General features: G+C 39.2%; 1 long non-coding RNA gene across 1 annotated transcript in view; it reads left to right on the forward strand.

Annotated features, from left to right (window-relative positions):
* The first annotated feature begins 2,990 nt into the window (after positions 1 to 2,990).
* LOC118880321 overlaps positions 2,991 to 15,887 on the forward strand; it is a 71,294-nt gene continuing 58,397 nt past the window's right edge. The window contains exons 1-2 of the long non-coding RNA XR_005016254.1: positions 2,991 to 3,113; positions 8,066 to 8,181. This is a non-coding gene — a long non-coding RNA (uncharacterized LOC118880321). The remainder of the gene's footprint in view (positions 3,114 to 8,065; positions 8,182 to 15,887) is intronic.

A 15,887-nucleotide genomic window follows, 5' to 3' on the forward strand; every position in this document is an offset into this window, starting at 1 on the left:
TTTCAGGGAGTCATTTCCCAGATTGTCAAGTACTATGTCTGTTGTTTTCTAAAACTGATCTTCTTGAGAGCATGCTGTGGTGGAGGTGTCATTCTGGGTAAATCCTTCACAACTGTCCTTCTCTGTTACTCCATAACTACAAGATGCCATATAGACCACTCTCCACATGATTGTCTCTCAAATCTCAATGTCATTTTGGAGACAGGGAGGAAGATTTACAACCCAGTGTATTATATAGAGCCTAAACACTAAACAAATATGAGGGTAGAATAAAATATTTTAAGACATGCAAGCTAAGCAAAATCATGCACCTTTTCTCAGAGAGCTACTGGAGCATGTGCTCTAACAAAAAGAGGGAGTAAAGAAGACAGTTAATCATCAACATAGGAGAAATGTGAAGGGAATCCTGGAAGTGATACCAAAAGAATATCTCCAGGTCATTAGCTATAATAGATTCGAGAACAATCAATCTAAATGAAAGGGCATAAGGCCAAGGAGAGGTATTTTCAAGAAAAGAAAAAAAATTACTAGATTTTCTGCTGTGTTTGAATGTACTGAGAAATGATTTCCAATTTTGATGAGAACCTCAAAGATGATTGATACATAGAAAATTAAGTGAATGAAAGAAATGGCATATATGTAAGAAAGAAAAAATAATCATAGCATAATATCTATTTTAGTTATAAAAATATTTACATGCTTATAATAATGTAAACACCTGGATAATGATTTAACCAAAAATTGGATAGAATATTTGGTTAACTCATTGGGAAATTTGTAGAATGGGGAAGGGAGGAGGGTGTATGTATGTGAATGTGTGGGCACATAAAAGAGTTAAATCTTTATCTTAATGTTAAGGCTCAAACAAGAAATTCAGAAATAATAGTATACACTCGTAAAATAATTTTAATAAGACTTTGGAATTGGGATGGGGAGTAGTGAGTGTGATAGGTAGATGCCCCAAAGATGTTCAGGTCCTAATCCCCAGAACACGTGAATATGTTAAGTAACATGACAAGAGAGACTTTCCAGATGTGTTTCTTTTCTTTTCTTTTCTTTCTTTCTTTTTTTTTAATGCTTTGGGGGAAGATCTTATCTTTTCTTATCTTTGTTTCCCTGTAGGTGAGGTGTTTTTCCTTCTGGCTGCTTTCAGGACTTTCTTGGTTTTTCTTAATCTGTGATTTTCTGTAATTTGAAAATGATATACCTAGGTGTAGTTTTTTGGGCATTTATCCTGCTTGGTGTTCTCTGAGCTTCCTCAGATAAATTAACTTAGATGAGGTAAGAATGCTTTGAGGTTGGTGCTATTACTGCTCCCACAGTAAACTCTATCAGTTAGCTTAAGGCAGTGAGCAGTTAAATCACGTGGCTAGTATGTGACAAGGCAAGGGTTTGCACTCAGGCAGTACTATTGATATTCTAAAGGCCCTATGGTTCATGTAGACTTTATTCCCAGCCACCTCACATTATTTTGAAAGAGTTGTGGCATGCCTTATTAACACATGAAAACAAAATGCTCACTTAACCTCAGTTACCTCTCAAATAGTACTTAATATATATCTAAACTATCTCTTCCTTCTCTGCTACTGCTAGTTGCTCTATTGTTGCTTATCTTGTAGACATTATTTGCAAATATCTCTGACTTTTAAGCATTCCTTTGTATCGGTGCTTTCCTTATATTGTTTTTTTCTTTTTTTTATTGCAAATGTTTAGGAGACAAAAAATGACTATGGTGTCTTAATTACAATGATTTCAATGAGCTGGTTTGACTTGCCTTTTTGTCTGTGTTCGCTCTGAACCCTGTCCTAGTTTCTGGGAGGTGTAAGGAACTGAGTGATTCATTTGGATCAACTGCTGTCATCAGGAAAGAGTGCCTGAGGGACAGAGGCTAGACTGGGATTTAAGATAACTAGAATCTAATCTCTCCTGGTTTACTGGCTGTTTTTACGTGGGGCTACATGTTGACTGTGATGTATAGGTGATCACTTAATTTCCTGTTCTTTGTATCTTTTCCCTCTAAAATGGCAGTAATTATTCTTTACCCCTTCTCCCCCCCACAAGGATATTGCAAAGATTAATTATTATTAAAACAAAATTATCAAGAGATAATTTGCTATATAAATATAAGAAATGATTCTCATTATTTCCTTGATCTTTATACCTGTGCCTGTAGGGTAAATAAGCACGTTCTCAATGAAGAGGGAGTGGTGAAATTCCTTCCAAAGAAGTCTGGCACTCATTCTAAATTGCCCTGGAGGCTCAGGAACCCTGGAATTGTTCCAGCTGGTTCTTACTCTGCCAGGTAAATATTTCCATGAACTAACAAGCTGTTTAAATTGATTATTCATGGATTCGACCGTAACTGTTGCCAGTTCTTGAGTTATTTTTGTGTTATATTTTTAGAACCCCTATAATTTTGTAGGTCCCAATGCTGAATCTGAGTCAGTATTGTTCTTTTAGGTGTCCTGTTAAAAAAGGACATTTATTGCAAACTTAATAAGATATTTAGAGGGAGGTGTTTCCAGATTGGTTTGTGACTTAGTATCATGGGGGTCCCATGTTCTTTCTTTCCTTATGCTTCAACATCTGTAGCCTGTTTAGTTTTTATCCTTGGGTGTCAGGCTTCATGGTCACCAGGTGGTTGCCACACCTACAGACAGCAAGTCTTTATGCAGCCGAGTGTGAGTGCAGAAGGAGGAGAGCTGTCAAGGTGGCAAGAGGCAGCTCTTCTCACATACCTGTTTCCTTTTATCCAGGAACAAAAGTCTTTCCCAGAAGTCCCTCTACCTTACATCTCTTTGGGCAGAAGGGGGTCTCATGGCCTCTCTGAGCTACAAAAGTGGCTAGAAAAGGAAGGATCTCGCTTTTTTAGCATCTACATTAGGAGGTGGGCAAGGAGAAAGGATGAGGAATTGCCAACCAAAGTGTTTGTTGCAACTAACAAGCTGCTTTTCTTTCTTTCCCTTCCACTCCATTTACAGACAGCAGTGTCTGCCAACAGCCTCCCTCACTCTTGGAAATGGACTCTGACAAACTTACCGCCGAGGCAGTTGACACTTCCCATCGAGCATGGAAGAATGGGGTTCCGAACTTCGTTACACTATTTTTGAAAGGTAATCAGCTCCTGTACATGAGTGGATGGAACAGGTCCATTTAAATCGCTTTGAAGTTTACCTAGTAAAGCACCACAAAACTGTGCAAGCTGAAGAATTGAGGGGGAAAGTTGTACTGGCATTGATCTGTTTCTCATAACTGCATTGGAAGGAGACAGATGACCATTAATCCTACTGATTTTATAAATGAGGATGAACAATTAAAGGGGTAGCAGTTTGAAATCTAGGAACTAGGCGTGAACAATTTCATTTCTAGGCTCCGAATGACCAAAGGTGCCAGGACAATAAGTTTTCTGTCCAAAACATGTTTGATATATGTCCATTGACAGCTGGATTTCATCTGAAATTCATGGATCTCTCCTTTTAAATCATTGTTTCTCAGAATTCCATACTTTTACATTGAAATTTGTATTTTGTCTGCCCTAGTCGGAGAATGCATAGGATGACCTTGTCGTTAGGCAGTATACAATACAATCAACTCTATGTGTTAATTCTAGAATAGTTTCCCATCGATAGGAATGTAGGAAACGTACACTGGCATCATTATCCTGGACATTTCTCTTTGTTTTTATTGTATTCAATAAAATATTGACTTCAGTAGCTCACCTTGGAAGAGGAGTGTGATGGAGTTTGACTATCCTTTAGTTTTACCTTAATTGCCAAAATGCCAGGACCCCAAACCTGTCTTCCTCCTAGTGAGGTCAGGTTGGAGACAATGAGCACATCTTTCTGAAGGTGATCTCCTTGATCTGAAAATGAAGAGAACCACTTGATGTGAATAAAACCCAAAGAATTTTGGGAAATGTTGGTGTTTCTTGATCCACACTCTTTACTTGGGATAGATTTAGCTGAGAGGGGCAGGAACTTTGATACTGCTTAAACAAACAAGGAGTTTCATTTTTCTTGCAAAAAGTATGGAGGTGGTCATTTCAGGGTCCAGTGCAGCTGTTCTAGGGCCGGGCTCATTTCACCCTTTTACTTCACTGTCCTTCATGCATAATGGCTGAGCATCTAAGAATTATGTTAGCATTCCAGAAACAAAGAAGAAAGATGAATAAGGAAGAATAAGTGGCTAGATCAGGACTTGGAACATTTCCAGAAACCCCAGTAAATGTACATCTTCTTGCCCTGAACCGTGTCCCACAGTGACCTTTAGCTGCAGTAGGGTCTGATGCCTGTTTTGTTCTCTGGGCCCAGTGCCATTCCTGTCAGAATTGAAATTCTCTAAATGAGGATGAAACAGGGAAGTGATATTGCCTCAGCAACTCACAGTGGACACCACACCCATCAGAGTCAGGCAGGTTATGGTATCTGTGTTTCATTTGTTGGTCATTATTCTCAATATCTATTGCCGTAGCTAATGTAAGTCAAAACGATTAGATGTCAAAAATGAATCTACCATTTTCTTTTCTTTTTCAAGTAAGCAATAGTAGCCTTCCTATGCGTGTTTACTTTTGTGCAGAGTGGAAGTTTGTTTTCTAGTTTTATGTGCGTCGTTTTACATATATTCCCAATTTTGGTGAGGAAGTGAAGGTTCATTTGGATGATAAAGTGAATCTTGGAGGGGCAAATTCATTCAGTTGTCAGATGGGTCTGGGCCTCATCTGGTCACGTCTGTGCCCCCTGTATGGTGCCTGGGCACCTGGCCTCCCCTTGGAACCAGGGCCCCCTCAACCCTGCCCGACCTGCAGAGGATCTGAGCTAAAGGCTGAGGAGCAGCTTCTGAGTCACGAGGTGGCTCACTTTGTGCTGTGCTGACCTGGCTGGCCAGCTGGGTCTGTGGGGACACTGCTGATGGTGTCAGGCAGTAGGTCAACAGTGTATTTAAACAGAGCCGGGGGACTGCTGCATGCACAGCCTGACTGCATCATGAGCAGGGATCGTTCCCTAGGGACCTAAAGTGTGACAGGCATTCCAAGCCGATGGAATCATGGGGTTAGCCTTTTGCAACCATGATGCTAATCAGAACATTATACTAATAGAAACCTTTTTAGAAGAATCTAGAAGTCACTTTTCTAATTTCCCACCTGTAGGAATCTCAGAGGACCTCACCTAGTTCTTTGTGAAGACATCTACAGACACACACACATCATTTCACAAGTCAGCCAGTTCTGAAGAGCGTGTCAGAAGGGTGTTGATTGTATTAGGTGGATATCTCCTATCAGATTTCAAAATATCATACTAACAGTGAAACTCCAAAATCCTATTGGATGAAATGACAAAAAGGACTATTGCACTGACTGGGTATTACACTGCTAGGTCTTCCCTTTTGCGTTAGGCTTTGTTGATTCAGAAGTGAGCGATAGTAAGTCTCTGTCAGAAAATTTGGAGGGGAACTATATATGAAGCACAGCAACAATTCTGAAAAAAATGTGATGCAGTATAAAACAGAAAGAAATGAATGGTGTTATTTGCCCTGTGACTGGCATCTTTAAAATTAAAATGTTGAGGATATATCCTTGCAAGGAACTTTGATCATATTCCTCTCCATGTTCGGAGAGATGGTAAAACAGGGTTATCTTCTTCCTCTTTCCTTCCTCCCTCCCTCCCTCCCTGTCTTCCTTTCCTTCATTCCTTCTTTCCAGGGCTTATAACTATGAGCATTTCAAGGAGGAGAGCTTAATCACTTTGGTTTGAAATCATGAGAAGAGACATCAGGAGTGAGTTATTTGAGTGTTTGGTCAGATGGGATGGGAGATATTGAATCCAAACACGTGGACCAATGCCATGCTTTTTATTGAGTCTCCTAGAGTGACTCAGTCATGATTATTCAGGCCACTGTTTCACAAAGTAAACATGCAGCCCACAGGCAGCCATCAGTGTTGACACTTTCTTATCCTTTATTTTGGGGAGGGCAAAGCATTTAGGAGCACACTGATGAATACTCAGCTATTTTCAACAAGTTTCCCCAAGAGGCAGATGACCTTCTCAAGTCACAGGCTCTCAAGGAGGTACCTTGGGTTATGTGCCACTCTGGGCAAGCGACCTGTAACTGTATCACCATCTCTCTTAACAGCAGACTGCAATCCAAGGAGAGTGGAAACACAAGGGGAAACAAATACAGGTGCCCTGTGTGTTTTTAGAGGGTTGTCACAACTGATTTTAACGAAGCATATCGATGATGGTAGTTGAGGACAATCAAATGGTTGAAGACCACCTGTAGACTTCATCAGAGTCTGTTTATTCAGAGTTTCCTGTAGTGAGGGAGTCAGCTATTATCTCACTCCTTCTGCTAGAGACACAAAGGGATTTGAAGGGATAGTTTTATAGAGTGAAAGGAGGAAATTGAAACAGCTTTTGGTCCATGTCCAATTTGGGAGGGATTTCCCCTTAGGGTGGGATTTTGGGAAGTGGTATGGAGGTGGTGGGAGTGGGTTGTGGGCCAGGAGTTTTCTGATTGACTTGCGAATGTATGTGACAGTCTTTGATTGGGTCACTGTCAGCAAGCACATAACTGGGGCCTTCTCAGGCTGGGTAGGCCATGGGGGTTTTCCTGTTTCAACTGAAAGAATATCTGGTCCTCAGCTTTGGGCTCCAAATCTAGCCTAAGCCAGTGCTGCACGACTGTTGCATTAAACCCTAAGCTCCTTGTTTAGCATACACCAGTGCCTGGTATATAGTAGGGAGTCAATAAGTATTTGTAGAATATACAATACATATTTTATAAGAGGAACTTTTCTCCCAACATTTTATTGTAAAACTTTCAAATATAAAAGTTGAAAGAGCTGTACAGTAAGTATCCATATTGCCACCACCTAGATTCCATAATTAAAATATTACTGTATTTGCTTCGTCACAAATCTATCCATATATTTGCTCCACAAGAGGGATTTTCCTATGACACATTTGATTAAGCTAAAAAGAAAACAGTTTATAGCCTTACATACTTACGTGAGGAGAGATCCTAGTCCCAAGAGAATGTTGAGCGATGGTTCCAGAAATGTCTTAATTGCCCTTATAAACCACTATTTTTTGCCAAACATGGGAGGGGCTCAGATCCCGTATGAGGCTTTTAGTGTCCACCAACTTTAGGCAGTTAAAGTGCTAAAGGTTCATTTGTCGATAGTATTATTGAGCCAGGATTTACCCACACTTAAAAAAGATTATGATTAAATGTGTAGGGAGAAATGCCAATTTTAAAAAACTATATGGGATTTTAAGCTTAATGGAGCTACTACAGTCAGTGTTCGTCATATGATTTTTTTTAAGATTCCATGGAAGTCAGCTTCATTCACAAATGAAAGTTTATTCTGTAGGTGGAATGAGGCAGGTAAAAGTTGAATATGCTTTCTGCATCACAGACTGGTAAGAGGCTTGTCATCAAAATATGTTTGCTTGGTTTTTCCTCTGTTCTGAATTTTTTCTGGAGAGTTAATATATTTCTGTACTATTACTCTTTACTGCTAGATATCTGTGTGCTGTGAAAAGTCTAGCATATGGCCAGGGGAGGACTTGTGGGTACAACTGGGAGTCAGTGCAGCCTTTGAGTACAGAGCCGGATGCCTTGAGTTTGGGTTCAGCCTCCATCCTTCATAGTTGGGGCAAGTTACTTAGCTGCCCTGAGTCTCAATTTCTGCACCATGAAATTAATTTAATCCACAATGAAATTACCTCCCAAGGTTGTGATAAAGATGAAATGAGATACTGTGTGTAAAATGCCTGGCGCATAGTGACAACCAGTAAATACTAGCTGTCATCAGTTAAAATGAGGTAAAAGTCATATACTTAGGAGAACAATTAAAATATACTTATATCGGTAGAATAGAATTCTAGTTTTGAGCTGGAAGGGGCTTCAAAAGTCCTCTCCCTCAGCTCCTTATCTGACAAATAAGAAACTGAAATCCAGAGACATTAAATAATTTCCCCACAATAACAGTTGAATTTATTCTGGAAGAGGATGAAAACCAAGATTTTTTTATTCCCTTAGTAGAAAGCTCTTTCCACTATTCCAGGTGATCCTGTTTTGAGGATGCTGAGGATGGCCTACTACATCAATAAAGAGCACAATCCTTGGAGGCGTGCAGACCTGGATCCACATCCAGACTTCACCTCTTATTATGTGACCTGGGTAGGTTACGCCTTCGTTTTCTCTCTGTAAATAGGTTTTGTAATCCTACCAGCTGAGGCTGTTCTGAGGTTAAGTGAGATAATAGAATAAGGTGCATCGCACAGCGCTCTGGCGTATAATAGAATAAGGCGCATTGCACAGCGCTCTGGCGTATAATAGAATAAGGCGCATTGCACAGCGCACTGGCATATAATAGAATAAGGTGCATCGCACAGCGCTCTGGCGTATAATAGAATAAGGCGCATTGCACAGCGCTCTGGCATATAATAGCTTCGCTGTTATGGCAGCTGCTCTCAGTGAAAAGCAAGAAAAGGAGGTGGAGAAAGAGAAGGAGGAGGGGTTTTAAAGGAAGAACACATTCCCTCATTCTCATAATAAATTGTGAAAGACTTGGATCCTGAAAAGTCTGTGGCACTATCAGAGGGAGTTAGAAGAAAAGCAAGAAGAAAAGCAGAAATGAAGTAGGAGAATGAGAGAAGGAAAGAAGAGTAGAGAGAAAAGATGTTGATGGAAAACAACTGATGGTCATCAGTCATTTCTGTTACTTTGGGGGCTCTTGACTTTGGTTAGGAATAGACAATCACAGACATGGTGCAATTTGATTCCACTGCAAGATTCGCACCAACGGCGCTCCACCTCACCCTCTGCATGTGATTTGTTTTTCTTGACTCCTATCTGAGCTAATTTTTGGATTACATGGATGCAAAATCATTGTCTCAGAAGGTTGCTTTGCACCCTTTGATGTGTTCTATTGAGTAGCTGTGTAAAATATAGGCTCTGAGTAAGCTGTTTTCTCAATAAGAGAATGAGATAACCTAAATATGTTTTGAATTCAAGTGTAACCATTAAGATGGGTGGGTAGAGCGGACGGACTGCTGGAGTCCACGACGCAGTGATGTGTCATGGTCAGGAGCACAGGGCTGTAAGAGACGTATCTGTGATGATGGAAATGTTCTCCATCAGCTCTGCCCAGTGGAAGCCATGGGCTACGTGTGGCTATTGAGCACTTGAACTGTGGCTAGTCCCGTTGAAGAACTGAATTTGTAATATTATTTAATTTTAATTAGGTTAATTAATTAATTTATTTAAAAAAATTTATTTTATTGAAGTATAGGTGATTTACATGTTGTGTTAATTTCTGCTGTACAGCACAGTGATTCAGTTATACATATAAATATATTCTTTTTCATGTTCTTTTCCATTATAGTGTATCAGAGGTTATTGAATATAGTTCCCGGTGGTATACAGTAGGACCTTGTTGTTTATCCATTATATATATAATAGTTTGTATCTGCTAATTCCAAACTCCCAATCTATCCCTCCCTCTCCCCACTCCCTCCCCCTTGGCATAATTAGGTTAATTTAAAATTTAAATATGGCTGCAGGACATATTGGGCTGTGTAGGACATAGAGTGTAATGGTAGGACGCAGACACTGAGGCACGTGGCCAGGGTTTGCATCCCAACCTTGCCCCTGGTGGTCGCTCCACTGCTGAGTTCCATGGTGTCCCCGTCTGTCAGAGCTGTCGTGAAGACCATGAGTCAATAGATGGGGTCAATATATGGAAAGTCATGTATTGAGCCAATAAATGGAAAGAGTCACTCTATGAAAATGAATCAATATATGGAAAGTACTTAGAACAATACCTGGAAACATCACATATATATATATACATATATATTCATGTATATATATATATATATGAGCTTGTTATTACTTTTATGAGGAGGCCATGAGATCTATTTTAATTAACTAGATCATTAAATAGTTATTTGGCCTGATTTTTGCCCTCCTTGACTGCCTAGGCCTGGGTAGTTCTATCAGATAAACAAGGGGGTTAGTCAATGCATCCTCTTCTGGTTCTGAGAGTTAATGTCTCTGTGCATTGGCCATTTTCACTTGTATAGATGATTGATAGGAGGAAATTTTGATTTTGCTGCAGATTTATTGGTATGTTGTCTTCTATCCTCAGTTTTTGCATCTGATGGATGAGGTAAGCGCTACCTCATTTCTCAGATGTCTACATTTTAGAGTCACATGAGGGATATTAAATAACATTTAAGTAAATAGTTGCATTTCAGGTGTTTGGGACAGATTTCCCATGAATTATGATCATTATAACATAGCAAATATTGAGTGATTTTTCTAGGCACTGGGCTAAGTGGTTTATGGGCATTATTTCCATTGGTCTCCAGTGCAACCCTATTAGGGAGATATTGTCCCAGTTATTTTAAGGGGACAAGACAGAGAGTTTAAGCAGTGTGTTCCAGGTCACATAGCCAATGGACAGCAGAGACAGGCTGTGTTCTCTTTGACTCTGAAACGTGTATCCCGAAGTTTGCTGAGTGGCCTTCTCTTGCTATCTGAGAACACACTTCTTAACTTGATGTTTTTGCCCATGTGCTTTAAAAAATTCAGTGATTGAGAAATCAGTTTTAAATTTGGAAAAATTTTAGAAACAGGAAGCAAGATAGCTTTACAGAATGAGGAGAGAAAATGTTGGTTGTTTATGCCCCTTTTGTTGGTGAACTTTCAGTCATTTGGAATTTACTCTGCACAGTTTTCCTTCAGAAAGTCTCTTGCTCTGGTGTTTCTTATGCTGTTGCCAACACAAAGAATCCGATGAAAATAAACTCCCAATTACCCCCATTAGCAAATAAAGAAATATCTCACTGCCTGACAGCATTTCAATAAATTTTTTTAACTTGCAAATTTGTAAATGTAGAGAGGGTGGGGAGGGACGTGAGTGGATAAATTACTTAAGGTAACATTGGCACATTTTTTGGTGTCTCTTCTCTAGAAAACCATCTCCAAGAGGTCTAGGGATCCCTACACAACCCCAGTCCTATCATTGTGTGCTTGTTTTCCTTTGTGCACGGCTGTCAATGTCATCCTTACTGTCTTGTTGTCTTTCTTATTCATTCAGTGAGTGAATTCAGAGAATACAGGGCACCTGATTTCCTCTTCAACAATCGTCTCTTCATTCATGTTGGTGGGATTGACCCCACCCAACATCCAGGGATGGACCCTCATTGGTTTCAAACAATAAGTGCTTACCATTTTTGTTTGTTTGTTTGTTTGTTTTTGGCCAAGGGATCTTAGTTCCCCCACCAGAGATCGAACCCGAGCCCTCACCAGTGAAAGCACGGAGTCCTTACCACTGGACCGCCAGGGAATTTCCTTACCATTGTTTTTTTTTTTTTTACCATCTTTATTGGGGTATAATTGCTTTACAATGGTGTGTTAGTTTCTGCTGTATAACAAAGTGAATCAGCTATATGTATACATATATCCCCATATCTCCTCCCTCTTGTGTCTCCCTCCCACCCTCCCTATCCCACTCCTCTAGGGGGACATAAAGCACCGAGCTGATCTCCCTGTGCTATGCAGCTGCTTCCCACTAGCTATCTATCTTACATTTGGTAGTGTATATATGTCCATGCCACTCTCACTTCGTCCCAGCTTACCCTTCCCCCTCCCTGTGTCCTCAAGTCAATTCTCTACATCTGTGTCTTTATTCCTGTCCTGCCTCTAGGTTCTTCAGAACAATTTTTTTTTTTTTTTAGATTCCATATATATGTGTTAGCATACGGTATTTGTTTTTCTCTTTCTGACTGACTTCGCTCTGTATGACAGACTCTAGGTCCATCCACCTCACTACACATAACTCAATTTCGTTTCTTTTTATGGCTGAGTAACATTCCATTGTATATATGTGCCACATCTTCTTTATCCATTCATCTGTCAATGGACACTTAGATTGCTTCCATGTCCTGGCTATTGTAAATAGAGCTGCAATGAACATTGTGGTACATGACTCTTTTTGAATTATGGTTTTCTCAGGGTATATGCCCAGTAGTGGGATTGCTGGGTCGTATGTTAGTTCTATTTTTCATTTTTTAAGGAATCTCCATACTGTTCTCCATAGTGGCAGTATCAATTTACATTCCCACCAACAGTGCAAGAGGGTTCGCTTTTCTCCACACCCTCTCCAGGATTTATTATTTGTAGATTTTTTGATGATGGCCATTCTGACCAATGTGAGGTGATACCTCATTGTAGTTTTGATTTGCGTTTCTCTAATGATTAGTGATGTTGAGCATCCTTTCATGTGTTTGTTGGCAATCTGTGTATCTTCTTTGGAGAAATGTCTATTTAGGTCTTCGGCCCATTTTTGGAATGGGTTGTTTGTTTTTTTGATATTGAGCTGCATGAGCTGCTTGTAAATTTTGGAGATTAATCCTTTGATAGTTACTTCGTTTGCAAATATTTTCTCCCATTCTGAGGGTTGTCTTTTCGTCTTGTTTATGGTTTCCTTTGCTGTGCAAAAGCTTTTAAGTTTCATTAGGTCCCATTTGTTTATTTTTGTTTTTATTTCCATTTCTCTAGGAGGTGGGTCAAAAAGGACCTTGCTGTGATTTATGTCATAGAGTGTTCTGCCTATGTTTCCTCTAAGAGTTTGATAGTGTCTGGCCTTACGTTTAGGTCTTTAATCCATTTTGAGTTTATTTTTGTGTATGGTGTTAGGGAGTGTTCTAATTTCATTCTTTTACATGTAGCTGTCCAGTTTTCCCAGGACCACTTATTGAAGAGGCTGTCTTTTCTCCATTGTGTATTCTTGCCTCGTTTATCAAAGGTAAGGTGACCATATGTGCGTGGGTTTATCTCTGGGCTTTCTATCCTGTTCCACTGATCTGTATTTCTGTTTTTGTGCCAGTACCATACTGTCTTGATTAGTGCAGGTTTGTAGTATAGTCTGAAGTCTGGGGGCCTGATTCCTCCAGCTCCGTTTTTCTTTCTCAGGATTGCTTTGGCTATTCGGGGTCTTTTGTGTTTCCATACAAGTTGTGAAATTTTTTGTTCTAGTTCTGTGAAAAATGCCATTTTACCATTGTTTTGTAAAAAATACATAATTGCCAAGCCCTATGCTTGCCCATAAAGTGCCTGCTGCAAGAACCGGATGGAGCCTCAAGTGTCTCACTTGGGATCTCTTGGAAAACCATGCCTGCACTTTGTCTCATAAACTTAAAAAGATTATCCACCAAAAGGAGGAATTTTCAGCCTCCCTCCCTCCTCAAAATAATCAGCACTTAAAGCCTAGAATCCCTGCTAATATGGAATAAATGCCTCTTTATTCCTACATGTCTATCCCTTTTTCTTTTAGTCGGTTTCTGAGTGAGAGGCTCTCTTCTTCTCAGCAAGAAAATGAACTTAGCTTTGCTTCTTGCTCTGGGCCTCTTTCCTTTATTCTCTGGCACTGTCCTGCTGAATTCAGGGATTCCTTTTGTTATGGTGCAAGACCTAAGTCAGCCCGATAAAGACCATCTGGACTTTCAGTAAGCTGCCAGGGACTTAAATGAGGAAGCTTGTAGCTCTAGAAACTACCAGGTGCCATCTTAGGAGGAAGAAGAAATCTGGTCAGAGGTCAAAGTTGTACAAAGCGCAGAATTGAGATATAGAAGGAAATTGGATCCTTGATGATCAAGCCTTACCTGAAGTCTAAATCTGAACTTTTCAGTCAAATGGGCCAATAAGTCCTCATTATTTAGATGAGTTTGCATTTTCCTTAACTGATAATGGGAAACATCTTAACTTGTGCAGAGGGTATAGTATACAGGCTAGGAAGCATAATAGCTCCTGGGCTCACACTGATGGATAAGATAAAATCCTTGCCCTTAAAATTCAGGAGTTCAAAAGAGGCTGAAGAATTATTTCATATTTAGACCAAAGTGACATGAGAACTAAGTGCAACGCATGATTGTAGACTGGTTCCTGGGCTGAAAAAGTTAGCCATTAAGGATGTTACTGGAATAAGTGGCAAAATTTGACTATGGATGGTAGATCAGTCAACAGTATCAATGTTAAATTTCTGACTTAGACCACTGTGCTGTGGTTTGGTAAGAAAATGTTGTTGCTCTTAGGAAGTAATCACTATTTACAGGGAAAAGGGCACAATGTCTCCTTACCCTTAAGGGGTTCAGGAGAAAAAAACATGTATATATGGAGAGACAGTGAATGCCAAAGCAAATAAAGCTAAATATTAATAATTGGTGAATCTAAAAAAAAAAAAAATTCAGGAGTTCATAATTCAAAAACCTTCTTTCCCGCATTTAATTTTTTCCTCCTTGTAATGCAATAGGCAGAACTATTCTTTTGTGATACAGTTAAAATTTTTTAAATATACATTTTGAATTGAGATATAGTTCACATGCCATAATATTCACCCTTTTAAGATGAGCAATTCAGTGGCTTTTGTATATTCACAAGGTTCTGCAATCATTGCTGTCTAATTTCAGAACCTTTTCATCAGCCCCCAAAGAAACCCCATATCCCTAGAAACCCCATATTCCCATCCATCTTCCCCTCAAGCCTGGCAGCCACTCATCTCCTTTCTTTCTCTATATGTTCTGGACACTCCATATAAGTGGAATCATAATATGTGGCCTTTGGTGATTGCCCTCTTTCACTTGGCATAATGTTTTCAAGGTTCATTCATGTTATGGCATGTCTCAGTCCGTCATTCCTTTTTCAGGTATAATTAACATACAACACTATATTAGTTTTAGGTGTACAACATAATGATTTGTTATTTGTATATATTGTGAAATTATCACCACAATACATCTAGTTAACATTCATCCCCATACATAGTTACAGAATTTCTTTTTCTTGTGAAGAGATCTTTTAAGATTTACTAACTTAGCAACTTTCATATATGCAATATAGTATTATTAACTAGAGTCACCCTGCTGTATATTACATCCCCATGACTTATTTATTTTATAACTGGAAGTTTGTACCTTTTGACTCCCTTCCCCCATTTTGCACCCCAGTGCCTTCTTCTGACAACCACCAATCTATTCTCTGTATCTGTGAACTTGTTTTTTTAAAATTTATTTTTGGTTTTGTTTTTTAGATTCTACATATAAGTGAGATCATACAGTATTTATCTTTCTCTCTCAGACATATTACATTTAGCATAATGTCCTCAAGGTCCATCCATGTTGTCACAAATGGTAAGATTTTATTCTTTTTAAGGCTGAATAATATTCCAGTAAGTGTGTGTGTGTGTATGTATGCCACATTGTCTTTATCCAATCATCCATCAATGGACACTTAGGTTGCTGTCATATATTGGCTATTATAAGTAGTGCTGCTATGAATATAGGTGTGTATATATCTTTTCAAGTTAGTGTTTTCATTTTCTTTGAATAAATACCTAGCAATGGCATTGCTGGATCATATGGTAGCTCTATTTTTAATGTTTGGAGGAACCTCCATACTGTCTTCCACAATGGCTGCACCAATTTATATTCCCACCAATAGTGCACAATGGTTCCCTTTTCTCCACATCCCTGTCAACACTTGTTATTTCTTGCTTTTTGATAATAGCCATCCTAACAGGTGTGAGGTGATATCTCATTTTCTCATTGTGGTTTTGATTTGCATTTCCCTGATGATTAGTGATGTTGAGCATCTTTTCATGTACCTATTGGTTATCTGTATGTCTTCTTTGGAAAAATGTCTATTTAGATCCTCTGCCCATTTTAAATTGGATTGTTTATTTTTTTGCTATTAAGTTGTATGAATTCTTTGTATATTTTGATGTTAACCTCTTGTCACATATATAATATGCAAATATTTTCTCCCATTCACTAGGCTGCCTTTTCATTTTTGTTAATGGTTTCCTTTGCTGTGCCTTCATT

This window comes from Balaenoptera musculus, chromosome 14, assembly GCF_009873245.2.
Source record: "Balaenoptera musculus isolate JJ_BM4_2016_0621 chromosome 14, mBalMus1.pri.v3, whole genome shotgun sequence".
In the NCBI taxonomy this organism is placed as follows: domain Eukaryota; kingdom Metazoa; phylum Chordata; class Mammalia; order Artiodactyla; family Balaenopteridae; genus Balaenoptera; species Balaenoptera musculus.